Source organism: Giraffa tippelskirchi, chromosome 2 (assembly GCF_054371585.1).
Source record: "Giraffa tippelskirchi isolate mGirTip1 chromosome 2, T2T-mGirTip1v1.2.pri, whole genome shotgun sequence".
NCBI lineage: Eukaryota > Metazoa > Chordata > Mammalia > Artiodactyla > Giraffidae > Giraffa > Giraffa tippelskirchi.
Genome location: NC_137276.1, coordinates 67,538,058 through 67,550,286, shown reverse-complemented (window position 1 = coordinate 67,550,286; position 12,229 = coordinate 67,538,058).

The following is a 12,229-nucleotide window of genomic DNA, read 5'->3' as shown; positions in this document are numbered from 1 at the left end:
GATAAGTGCGAATATGGCCCTTGTAGCCCAGCATATTCTCCACATCAGACCTTTGCAAGTCCACAAGTTAATGCTGGGATGGCATTGAATGAATCTTTTTGCGGGTCTAAGATAGCCTGAAGTTGTTTTCATTGGTAGAAGCCATGTAGGTTTGTTCCCAGTGATGTGAAGTCAAAGTAGGTACAAAAAGTAAGTCTTGATTTTAGGCAAAAGATTGAAGTGAGCATCGTTAACTAGAGGCACCAATAAAGGCCCCTCCCTAGGACATGTAATGGGCAGCAAATGTCCCAGTGTAAATTGCACTGCAGTTGCTGTGTCTGTGGGTTCTAGGAAAGAAATTTGTTCCACTGTAGTTTTGTATTTGGATTTTTGGAAGTTAATAAAAACTAAGAATATCTTTACAAATTGTTTTTGTCTAATGAAGCTTACTGGAATGATGAGAACTTTTTAGGTATCATTATTAACACATTTTACTGCCTCTGTGTTTTATTAACATTCTGTCACTAAGAATAGGTGATACTTAGACCCTGAACTGGGAACCTTTTGAGAGAAGAGCAGAGCGCCAAGAAAAATTATTAATGTATCAAGACAACGTGTAAACCAGTCTAAGACAAACTGTTAACTTATTTATTATTCACCTTATGGGTAAAATTGGCCTGCTTTTAGTGTTCACTAGTTTTGGGGGTTTTTTGTTTTGTTTTGGCCACAGCTTGTGGGATCTTACTTCCCCAACCAGACATTGAACCTGGGCTCCCCTGTAGTGGAAGCACAGAGTCCTAACCACTGGACTGCCAAGGAATTCCTTGGTGCTTACTAGTTTTACAACAAACCTCAGGCTTATACATAAATGAAGGTTAAGTCCTCAAATACTTTTGACCATAAATTAATACACTTGGTTTTTCCTTTTGTAGAGAGGACATATTACGTCGGGTACTCAGAATAGAGTACTACTTAAGCCATTGAGTCACCTCTTTGTTTAGTCCTATTAAGGATGGAATCTGAATGTGATCACTGGGCCTAAACTAAGGCAGTGGTTCTAAAACTAGTAAGTATCAGAATCACCTGGGATTCTTGTTAAAACAGATGGCTGAGTCCCATTCCCAGAATTTCTAATTGAGACAGTCGGGTAGGCCTCAAGAATTTGCATTTCTAACAAGTTCCCTGGGTTAGTGCTGCAGCTTTTCTAGGTTAACATGCTTGGAAAACCTCTAATCCAAAGTATACACAGCAGTTTTTTCTACCGATACGTGATTTTTAAAACTCTAAGAAAAGCAGCAGTTGTTGTGGAGATATTATCTCCGAGCATTTTGGTCTTCTTGTAGGGGTAAATTATTTCTACATTGGATATAGCAGACACTGAAATATTTGTTGAATTAGTGGATGCAGGTCTAGTAACCTGCAGGGTAGTCACTTTGAGAAGCTACTTTGAAAAAAATAGTTTATGGGAATGGTCACAACTGCTTACACAACTGAATCTTTATCATTTTAGTTTTTAGTCTTTATTACTACATTAGTCTTTACATTAGTCTTCATCATTTTACTTTTTTCTTTTCCACTTCTCATCCTCAAGCTGACGTGATGGTAATTCCTTTGTGAGCTATCAAATACTGAACGTAATCTAACTAATGTGGAATGACTGACTTAATTGTCCAAAGGTCTGGTGGGTAGAAAGAATAAATAGGGTGAAAAGATGATAATATTTTAGGCTGTGTTAGTATTACTAAAAACCAGGCAGATTATAATCTTAGTTCAAGGGAAATTGATCAGTTAGAATTAGACCTCAACCAGTGTCAAGCTCATGAAGACAGAGCTTGTTCATCCAGCCCTGAAAGAGATTTTGCAGACTCTCAGGGTCCCAACCAACCACAGAGGCAGGATTCAGCGGGGGGCCCGGGTTCAGCAAACGAAGTGGAAGCCAGGAAACATCTACACAGATTTTAATTGAAGACGAGTTTTGTGAGGGTGGTGGTATTTGCATTCACACTGTATTTACGGACAATCAAGGTAATAAAGCCTACCTAGTGGTGTTATTAATCAAAAATAAGCATTTTCATATATTTAATATATTTTGTTAGTGTGAACCATCCTAATTTCAAATTGAGTGGAATCAAATCCAAGGTAAATCTCGATTTGAAATGAAAAAAGAACCTTTCTAAAGCTTAGCCTTCAGCTCCACAGTTAATTTTTCTGTTTCAGAACTTGATCATGTTTAGCTCTTTGTTGCCCGGGACCCCTAGCAGTCTGCAAATAAAGATCACCTTAGGAAACGCTTTATTCCCTGGTGGCTCAGAGGTTAAAGCGTCTGCCTGCAATGGACTGGGGTTCGATCCCTGGGTCGGGAAGATCCCCTGGAGAAGGAAATGGCAACCCACTCCAGTATTCTTGCCTGGAGAATCCCATGGACGGAGGAGCCTGGTGGGCTACAGTCCACAGGGTCACAAAGAGTCGAGCAACTAAGTGTGAGCAACTAAGCTTCACTTCACTTCACTTAGGAAACAAGCCTCTGGAGATAAAAGCTCTGAACCACAAATTTCTTGCTATCCCAGGCTTTCAGCATTGCTCCAGCAGTACTCTTGCTTTAAAGGTAAATTCAAGATCAGAAGCAAAACCAGTGCTTTTAAAGAGATGCTGAGTTGTTGTGAAACGATGTATGAAGAGATTTTGTGCATGTAAAGTGTATAAAATCAGGAGAACTTAAGTAGATATTTTAAAACATCTATGTTTCTAAGTTATTTAAACTTTAAAAATATTTTGAAGTCTAGGTCTAGATATTTCAGTCACCTTTTAAATATTTGGATCTTGGCATTGTTTTACAGTGTCTTGAGCGTAGGTGGCATTCCAGTTCACCAGTTTTAGAACCCATGTGCCCTGGACCTAACATCAAAGAATGCCATATAATCACTTTAATTTTTCTCCTTTATTGTAATACTGCAGTTTCATTGTTAACATGTGGTTAAGATGGTATCTCTTTATATGAAGTTTGTTCTAGATTCTCAAATTTGGATTGATTTAACTTCAGAATTGAACTTTTTCAAACATTTCTTTTAAAATTAGCGTTTATTTGTGTTCATAGCCTTTGCCCTAAAAATTCTCTGGGGCTACTAATCAGGTGCAAGTTTTACCTTTGGTCCAACAACAGTTGATACTTTGCTGTTGCTGTAGCAATTCAGGCAAATGAAGCATCATAAAGAGCAGGGAACAATTTTAAATGTGATCTTTAGGAAGCCATTATATAGAGGTTATTACAACACTGATCAAAACTTTCTCACATCTAAAGAGACAAAATATGAGGACTTTGCATGCTGTGTGGTTCATGATCATCCTAAATTTTCAGACTCAAGATAAACTAAAAACAAACTTGGCTTGGGTTTAGTTTGCTAGGATAGATTCTCCTTTGCAAGGGTCATATAAGGGTTTGAAAAGTTGATAACAGCAGTTATTAGCCTGTGAAAGTGTTAGTCGTTCAGTCGTGTACAACTCTTTGTGACCCAATGGACTGTAGCCTGCCAGGTTCCTCTGTCCATGGAATCCTCCAGGCAAGAATAAATATTATATTATCTGGCCTCAGTAAAACCCTCATGTTCACTTAAATTGAACCTAGCCTGTTAGTATTTCCAAATGCAGCTCACTGGTTATCTTTAGCCTTTTTATCTTCCTTCAGGCAGGGAAAGAACAGAGTCTACTTCCAACATACAAATATTTAATGTTGATTCATTTTCTTTCTTAGCTAGATAGGCCTTTTGAAAGCCAGTCCCTAATTACACAAAGGCCACTTGCTGTTTCTGGCTATAACATAAATATTTAATTAAAACCTACTTTGAACCATTCTTCCTTAAGGTATAAATCAAGTACACTAGCCTTGGGCTGCACTTCTGCACTTCTTTCCCAAATCCACCTATTATTTAATCCCAGGGTTTTTACCAGCTTTGCAAGTTCAGGAGGCATTCACCTGGCTGTTGGGAATGTTTCTAGGAGATGAATTTTTAACCTTTCAGCTAGTGTTTTCAAAATAGAACCAGTCAGTCTGGCTGTTATGAATAATGCTACCATGAACATTGATGTAACAAGTTTTTGATATATCTCAGGTATACACCTGGGAGTAGAATTGCTGGGTCATCCATTGAGGTTTTTTTTCCCTGTTAATATATATATTTAAAAATTTGCCCCCAGTTCTATTAACATGATGTACACCACTGTATTTAAGGTGTACAGCATAATGACTTACATGTATTGTGAAATGATTACCAAAATTATTTTTATTAATTTTAAATTTTTGACTGTACTGTGTGGCATGCGGGATTTTAGTCCCCTGACTGAACCCATGTCCTCTGCAGTGGAAGGAGAGAGTGTTAACTACTGGATTGCCAGGAAAGTCCCATCTCAATAATTTCAGTTAAGTCTTCATCTCCTATCGATACAAAAAGAAAAAGATTTTTCCTTGTGACAAGAACTCTTTTTAACAACTTTCCTACTGTTAGAACTAATAAAGATAATGTGATTAATGTGGAGGTTGAAGATATCCCCCAAGGTCTAATAGTTATTATTAAATGGGAAGAATACAGAAAAGTTTGTCTATTCCATCTTCTTGATACTAATATTTTTAATTTAAAATGTGATATATAGTATGATTCCATTTTTCTAAACTTGTTTCTTTCTGTCTGTATTTACCCAAAACAATGTTCACCCTGTTGTTAAAGATGATCATTTCTGGATGGTAGAATTTCAGTTAATGTTTTCCTTTTTGTACTTTAAATTTTTAATTGTGAGGTATGTCATTTTTCAGAAATAATAGAGGCATTCTTTAAAAAATAAAATATGTGATTTGGAGGAATATTGGGAGATATTAATGTCCCCAAAGAAATGTCTGCAACCTAGTGTGTGTGTGTGTATGTTAGTCACTCAGTCATGTCCTACTCTTTGCGACCCCATGGATTGTAGCCCACCAAGCTCCTCTCTCCATGGAATTTTCCAGGCAAGAATACTGGGGTGGGTTGCCATCCCCTTCTCCAGGGGATCTTCCCAACCCAGGGATCAAACCCTAGAAAACCTAGTAAATCTCCTTTCTGAGTGGTTGTAATCAGTTTAAAAAATTTTTTCTTTTTCTCTTATCCTCTACTGTGATTTACCTCTCTTCACCGTTTGGCAATTTGAATGTCCAAGAAGGACAGTTTATTGGTTTAAAAAACAATTGGCTTCAAATTCATTTGAGGAACATGGACAGTATGGGTGTATGTGTCTTCTCTACAGTCAAAATATTAATATAATAGTATTGTAAATATAAAAGGCTTACATTGACATAAGAAACCATGACATTGTAAATGTAGTGATTGCCACTGAATTGTTCATTTTAAAATAAACAATCTTATTTAGAATAAACAATTTATATTATGTGAATAGCATATCACTTTTTGAAAATTAGGAATTCTTTCGAATAACAAACTGCAGTCTCCAGAAACAAGTTGTTTTTTTTTAATGAAGTGATCCATCAAAAGGTTTTAAGAAGTGAGCTCTGCTCATCTTATTAAAATATTACAATGCACACATAAAAATTTATTTACAGTAAAGTTTTAGGCAATCTAGTACAAAACAAAGTTGCCTATAAAAGAATGTTTTCACTTGTAAAAAATGCATTTTGAAAACTCACTGGCCTTGGAGGTGGGTCAAGTGGAAAACCTAATGCTGTTGAATTCCAAGGAAGCTGATCACTACACATGGCTCTAATAAAGTTTTGCCATAAACATCTGTGGGAAATCTTGAGAGTAATCTTGTGGAGGGATATTAAATTTGCAGGGCCTGTTGGCTGTTAACCCTTGTAGTGTTAGGTCCCTTTGTGGTAAATAGGTAAATTCTTGGACACTTTTTCCTAAGGAGTCTAGAGAGATCTAGGGCTTTGTAAGAAAGGCTGCCTTTCACTTTTTAAGCCCTGGTTTGACTCTAACCAGGTTAACCTTGTGACCTTGAATTGTTTGTGTGAAATGAGGTGGAGATCTCAGTTCTGCCTTAAGGAAATGCCTTTCACATTGAAATTGGCACTAACTGGTCTCCCTGTTGACAGGGTTACCTGAGAAGCTCATGATTAGATGGGCAGTGAGAACAGAAACTAAATCCCCTCACCTCAGCTCAGCATGTCGGCTGGAGGACAAGCTGGGGCAGCTACCAATTCTCCCCTCTTCCGGCAGCATCCAACATGCAGAGCAACTGGGTTGAACCAGGAGGCCTACCATTTGTGCAATAAGAATACTTTTCCATATGTCTGGCCCTGTTCTGTGAAGCAATCTAGACATGAATAGAGCTCTAAACCAGGATTCTGCAGTCTTATGTAAAGGGCCGGAGAGGAAATATTTTAGGTCTTGCAGACCATACAGTCTGTTGCAACCACTTAACTCTGCTGACAAGAGCAGCCATAGAGAATGCATATATGAAAGAGTGTGCTGGTGTTCCAGTAAAACATAGTGGACAACATGACATTGTAAGTCAACTATACTCCAGTAAAATTTAACTTAAAAAAACGTAATGGCCATAAATTTGAATTTCATTTAATTTTCCTGTCAAAAAATATTATTTTTCTTTTGATTTTTTTTCTTCAACTATTTAAAAATATAAGTTTCAGTCTTAGCTTGCAGGCCATACTAAAAGAAACAGTAGGCTAGATTTGACCCACCATACATAGTTTGCCCATCTCTGCTCTAGACTTGAGTGTCGAAGATCTCTCTCACTTTTTCTCTTGGCTCAAACACTAACTAGCTATGGACTCTGTGCAACTGTTTAACTTCCTTAGTCCTCCCTCAGATTATGAAGTGTTTTGACAGAACAGATGAAACAAAATTCCTTTTAGCTATATTATTAGATTTCCTGATTCCATTACAGGAAAAGTCAACCAAGCAAGGTTATTTTATGTATGTGGAATGTAAATTAGTTTACTTAAAGGAAACAAATCTTAATATATCCTCAGTGTGAATCTTTGTCCTAATATGAGGAACAATGTCACAGCTCTGATAGTAAGATCAAAATTTGTAGCTTCCTAACTCTATACAAAGAGGCTCATTCATACCACTTCTATTTTTCCAGTGCTATTCTTTCCTGTTGTTGTTTTTTTGGTTTGTTTGTTTGTAGTGAGTGAAGAGAACACAATGCCAGAGATTATTAGAAAGCAGACATTTTTCTCCTTTAAAGATGTTACTTAAAAATATTAATTTTTTTGGTCTTACTGGCAACTATATTTTACAAGCACTCAGCTACCTAGATGTACTTTGTTGTTAGAGGTGATGACTGAGGGTTAGTAATCATTTTTACTGAAGAGCAGAAAAGAAAATCACCAACTTATTCAACGAATTGACATACATATTTAAAGGTAAAGATATTTTAAGAGCATATTTTGTTTCTTCATAAATCACATTTCATGTGTCCCTTCGTTTGTCCTTTTGTTCTTCATATCAAACATCGAGACAGTGTCTGTACCTCATGTTTCACATTCAATTTGTTCAAAGTGTTCAGTAACCCAAATAAGTAACCCAAATAAGGCCCACACTTTGTTGCTTTGGTTGGCATGTCTCTTAAATCTTTTTTTTTTTAGTGGGGGAGGGCTTGCCACATGGTATGTGGGATGGGATTGAACACATCCCCTCTGCACTGGGAGCATGGAGTCTTAACCACTGGACTGCCAGGGAAGTCCTTTTAGCCTCTCAAGTTACATTCTCTCCTCCCCTGCTTTGTTTTTCTTGTCATGAAGAGAAAAACATTAGATTGTAAACTACTTGAAATAATGAAAATGCATCCTTTATGATTGTATCCTCCTCTTTATTACCCAAGGCAGTGCCTGGGATTCAGCAGGCTCAATAAGTATTTGTTCTTGTATTACAGATGCTGCTATAAAGCTTCATGTTTTATTCAGTTCCTCTGTAGAATGTTCAGTGAGTTACATCTATTTAGGCCTAAAGCTGGGTTGATTGGTACCAACTTGAACTAGTTCTCTGGTACCACACTTTTGTTCTTTATCATCTTGTTCAGGGATCTGTTTCCTTGATTTGAGCAGGGCTGTGGGGGCATTCTAGAGGATACATAGATGAATAAAAGGTAATCCTAGATTCCTGCTTAAACAACCGGTAACAGGTAGACAGACTGTCAGAACGGGGAAAGCAACACTTTGTTTCACAATCCATGACGATTTCAGTGTGAGGGAAGTTAGCATCCTTCTTCCCCATAAGAAAGCAGAGAAGAGAGACTTGTACCTGGAAGGCAGGGGCCTCACTGGAAACAGAGTTCGTCTGAGATCTGGGCACCAAGAGTGAGGACAACTCATTTTTGATCAGATCTGCATGTAAATAGTAGGATACCCAGGCGGCACAGTGGTAAAGAATCTGCCTGCCAAGCAGGAGACATGGGTTTGATCCCTGGGTTGGGAAGATTCCCCTGGAGAAGGAAATAGCAACCTGCAAAATTTCATGGACAGAGGAGCCTGGCGGGCTACCATCCATGGGGCCACAAAGAGTCAGATACGACTGAGTGCACACACAGGCAGGCTCCTTTAAAATGCCTGAAACTGAATTTGGCATCTTGCCTTAGGCCTCCATACTTTATTTTTTGGTGTCAGGGAAATAATCTGATTTTCTATGTTTCAAGTAAGAGGAATTTTGCTGACTGGCTTTGGCTGCAGGGCACTTAGGTGCTATGCCTTTTTGATAGATTGCTGCTCCAGCTTTCTTTCCAGAAGTAATATTTTCCAGGTCTGAGACTTGCCCTCTGACCCTAAGTTTAACGGGGAGGTGGAGTGATGGAGTCGGCTCATTTTGGTTAGAAAAAACTTATTGGCTTTAATGGATCCAGTGCAGAAGAGCCAGCTGCCTTTACTTCCTTTTACTCAAAAATTATTGGGGCCTCTTTTTAACTGTAGAATTTTTTGAAAGTATAGAGAAGCTCATAGAAAAATTGCTTGTAATCTGTCTACAAATAATTTTTGTTAACATAATGATAATTATTTCAGTTGTCCCCTCCCCAACAAAAATGGGATTATGGGGTGTTTAAAATGCTTTATGGATATTAATTTCTTTAATGAAGTAGGGAGGGGCAGAGTGATGGAAAGCTTTGTACTGGCTCCTGACAAAGATGTTCCTTGACCAAAGTATACAGTCAGCTCTTTATGGGCCCTGTTTTTAAATTTTTATTTATTTATAGTATTTTTTAAAATTTTTATTGAAGTATAGTTGATTGATAATGTTGGGTTAGTTTTGGGTATACAGCATAGTGATTCAATTGTACATCCGCATATATATTTTTCTCCAGATTCTTTCCCATTATAGGTACTATAAGATACTGGATAAAAGTTCTCTGTGCTATACAGTAGGTTTTTGTTGTTTTTTTTCTGAGTCCTCTTTTCGACTAGGCCCCAAATTGGGCCTCATCTTAATCTTCTGCCTGCCCTGCCCAAGAATACTGCTAAATCAGGTTAGTACAAATCCTTTAACTGATCAAGTTCTGCACCTCCCACCCCACTGTATAAATTCTCGACGTTTAGCAAGGATCCCCCATCCTTGATGTCTCCTATCAGTAATTTTCTATCCACTGACTTCCTCACTCTGCTCCTCGGCAAAAATCCCCAGCTTCTTTGCTGTCTTTGCTTCATAGCTATCTTTGCTATCTAGACTTTGTGATAGCCTTGGGCAAAATTTTCCTTACCATTTTAACAAGGATCAGAATAGTTTTTGGTTTTTTTTTTTAATCATTTCTCACATCAGAATTATGGAGTTTCTGGTATTCTTAGCCTCTTAGTGTTCCAGGCTTTTTCTCCAATGTTTATTTCTTTTTTTGACCTCTTGCCATTGAGAAGATAAAGAAGTGAAATGTTTAAAGGCAGGCTTCCCTGGTCGGTAAGTGATAAAGAATCCACCTGCCAATGCAGGAGACATGAGTTTGATCCCTGATCTGGGAATATTCCCCGCCTGAGCGCCACAACACTTGAGCCTGTGCTCTAGAGTCTGGGAGCCACAACTGCTGAGCCTACACGCCCTAGAGCCCATGTTCCACAACAAGGGAAGCCACCACAATGAGAAGCTAAAGCACACCACAACTAGAGAGTAGATCCTGCTCCCCACAGCTAGAGAAAAGCCTCCACAGGAACAAAGACCCAGAGCAGCCAAAAACACATAAATAAAAAAAAATAAAAAATAAATGTTTAAAGGCAAATCTGAATCAACTTGGGGATATCTGACCCTCAAGCTCTTTTTCATCTCTTAGGACCTCATTAGGCTCAATGATTACCGAAAATGCATTAGGGTTTCTACTGTTGGGAGTGAAGGTGAAGCTGAAAGGGACTCTAAGAAATCTCTCAGGTCAGTCAAGTGTTCTTACTCTCAGTTTACAGACAAAGCTACTGTGGCCCAGAGTCTTGTTACTGTGGCCTAGAGTCTTGCCTAAATAAAACAGCTAGAATAAAGGTAATGTTTTTTCTTTAAAAAGAAATGGCATTAAATGTCCTTCCCCTGCTCCCACTTCCTTTTTCTGTCCTTGAGTCATCACAGTTGCTTAGGAAAGCCTCACATTTCCCTTTGGGAAATAGAAACAAAAGTCTGTATGGCTTTTTTTTCCCTCTGATAAAGGAAAGAAATGTCCTGTATAAGCAGAAATGGTCATAATAAAGTGAACCCAGATATAAAATGCTCTCTAAATCAGCCTAAAGTGTCAAGGCTTGATTTTCTGACTTAAGGAGAAGGAACTTCCACTTGATGAATTTTAGTGTGAAAAAAATTTTGAGGTAATTAATACTGAGTATAACATATGTGTCATAAAATGACTCCAGAGAAACTGAACTGCAGATGCCTGGATGTGTGGGACCTGGGTGCATGTTCCTTGAGGCTTTGACCTCGGCATTGACTGTTGGACACCAAGGTCTTCCTGTGATTCACCCTCAAAACAGAATGCTTCTGTGTATGGTGGTGACACCAGGCTAGCAAGAAAGCAAGAGAAACAGGGTTGTCCTGGATCAAGCACTAGTTAAATTAGATTTGATTCAGATGGAACAAATCTATGGCCCAGGTACTTGGCTATATGATGGGTCACAGAGATGAATCAGACAGAAGCCTCGCCCTCCAAGAATCTCAAGTTGCCTGACGAGACAGGTAAGTAAATGTTATAACTTTTAACACACAGGTATTATGAGAGGTTTAACAAAGCTCTAAGTACAGATTTAATTTTCCTGGATGTGTCACAGGCTTTATGAGCTGGCCTTTGTAGTATATCACCTGATGGAAAGGGGAGAGGCTTTCTAGGCAGAGCAAATAGTGTGAGCAAAGATATGGAAGCATATTTGGGAAGGTGTGTAATTTTGAGTAGCTTGGAGGAGGAAGGCAAGGATGGAAATGGAAGACAGGCTGGATAAGACAGGCTGGAATCAGGGTGTGAAGAGCACTGAATCAGGATTATTGAACTGGATCATCTGTCCTAAGATAGGACAGACACCAGGCAGGTGTGAGCATCAAGTGACCCAGTTCATCTTTTCTAGCAATTATAGGGTAGCAAGAATGAATCTGTTACCCTTCAGTTTTCTAAACCAAATAAGCTCACAAGTTCCATTTGCCAGAGTTGGCCATGTCTTGACCATGTTTCGGGAAGTCTGCTCCTTGGAACTGTCACACACAAAACAACTTGGGGGTTTACATGATACCCAGAAAATGAGGAAAACAGGGCGTGATATTTTTCCTGGGGTGCTCATTACAGTTGCCTCAGCACCTGCTGACACACAGTACTGACGTCAGTGTTACTTGCACTCACCACCAAGTTTGTTCAGAGAGGCCCCAGCAATGGTCTTGACTGCATTGCCTCAGAGAGCTTGTCACTGTGGTTCTCAAGGCTGATGCCTCAGAGTGTAGTCTCTACAAATATCTGCAAGCGTCCCTCCATATGGGGTGCCCCCATAGTGCCACTCCCTCAATTCAATCAAAGGCACTAGCTTCCTGTTCCCCTCTCTCTAGGATAAGCCATCTCAATCTTCCTGATGGTCTTGAAGCCCAAAACCTCTTTACTGATCCTATGGTCCTGTCCCATGAAATGCTACTGTATTTTTGTAGACATTAGCAAATTAGATGACCTAAATCTTTACGAAAAGTAAAAATGGGAGACACAATGAATGTGCTTTGAGACTCTGGAGACATAGTCTTTCTAAGGTGGGATTGTACTGGCAGGAATTTCAGACCTGATAAGGTAGGCAAGAGAGAGATCATCTGGAAATAGGAGAGGG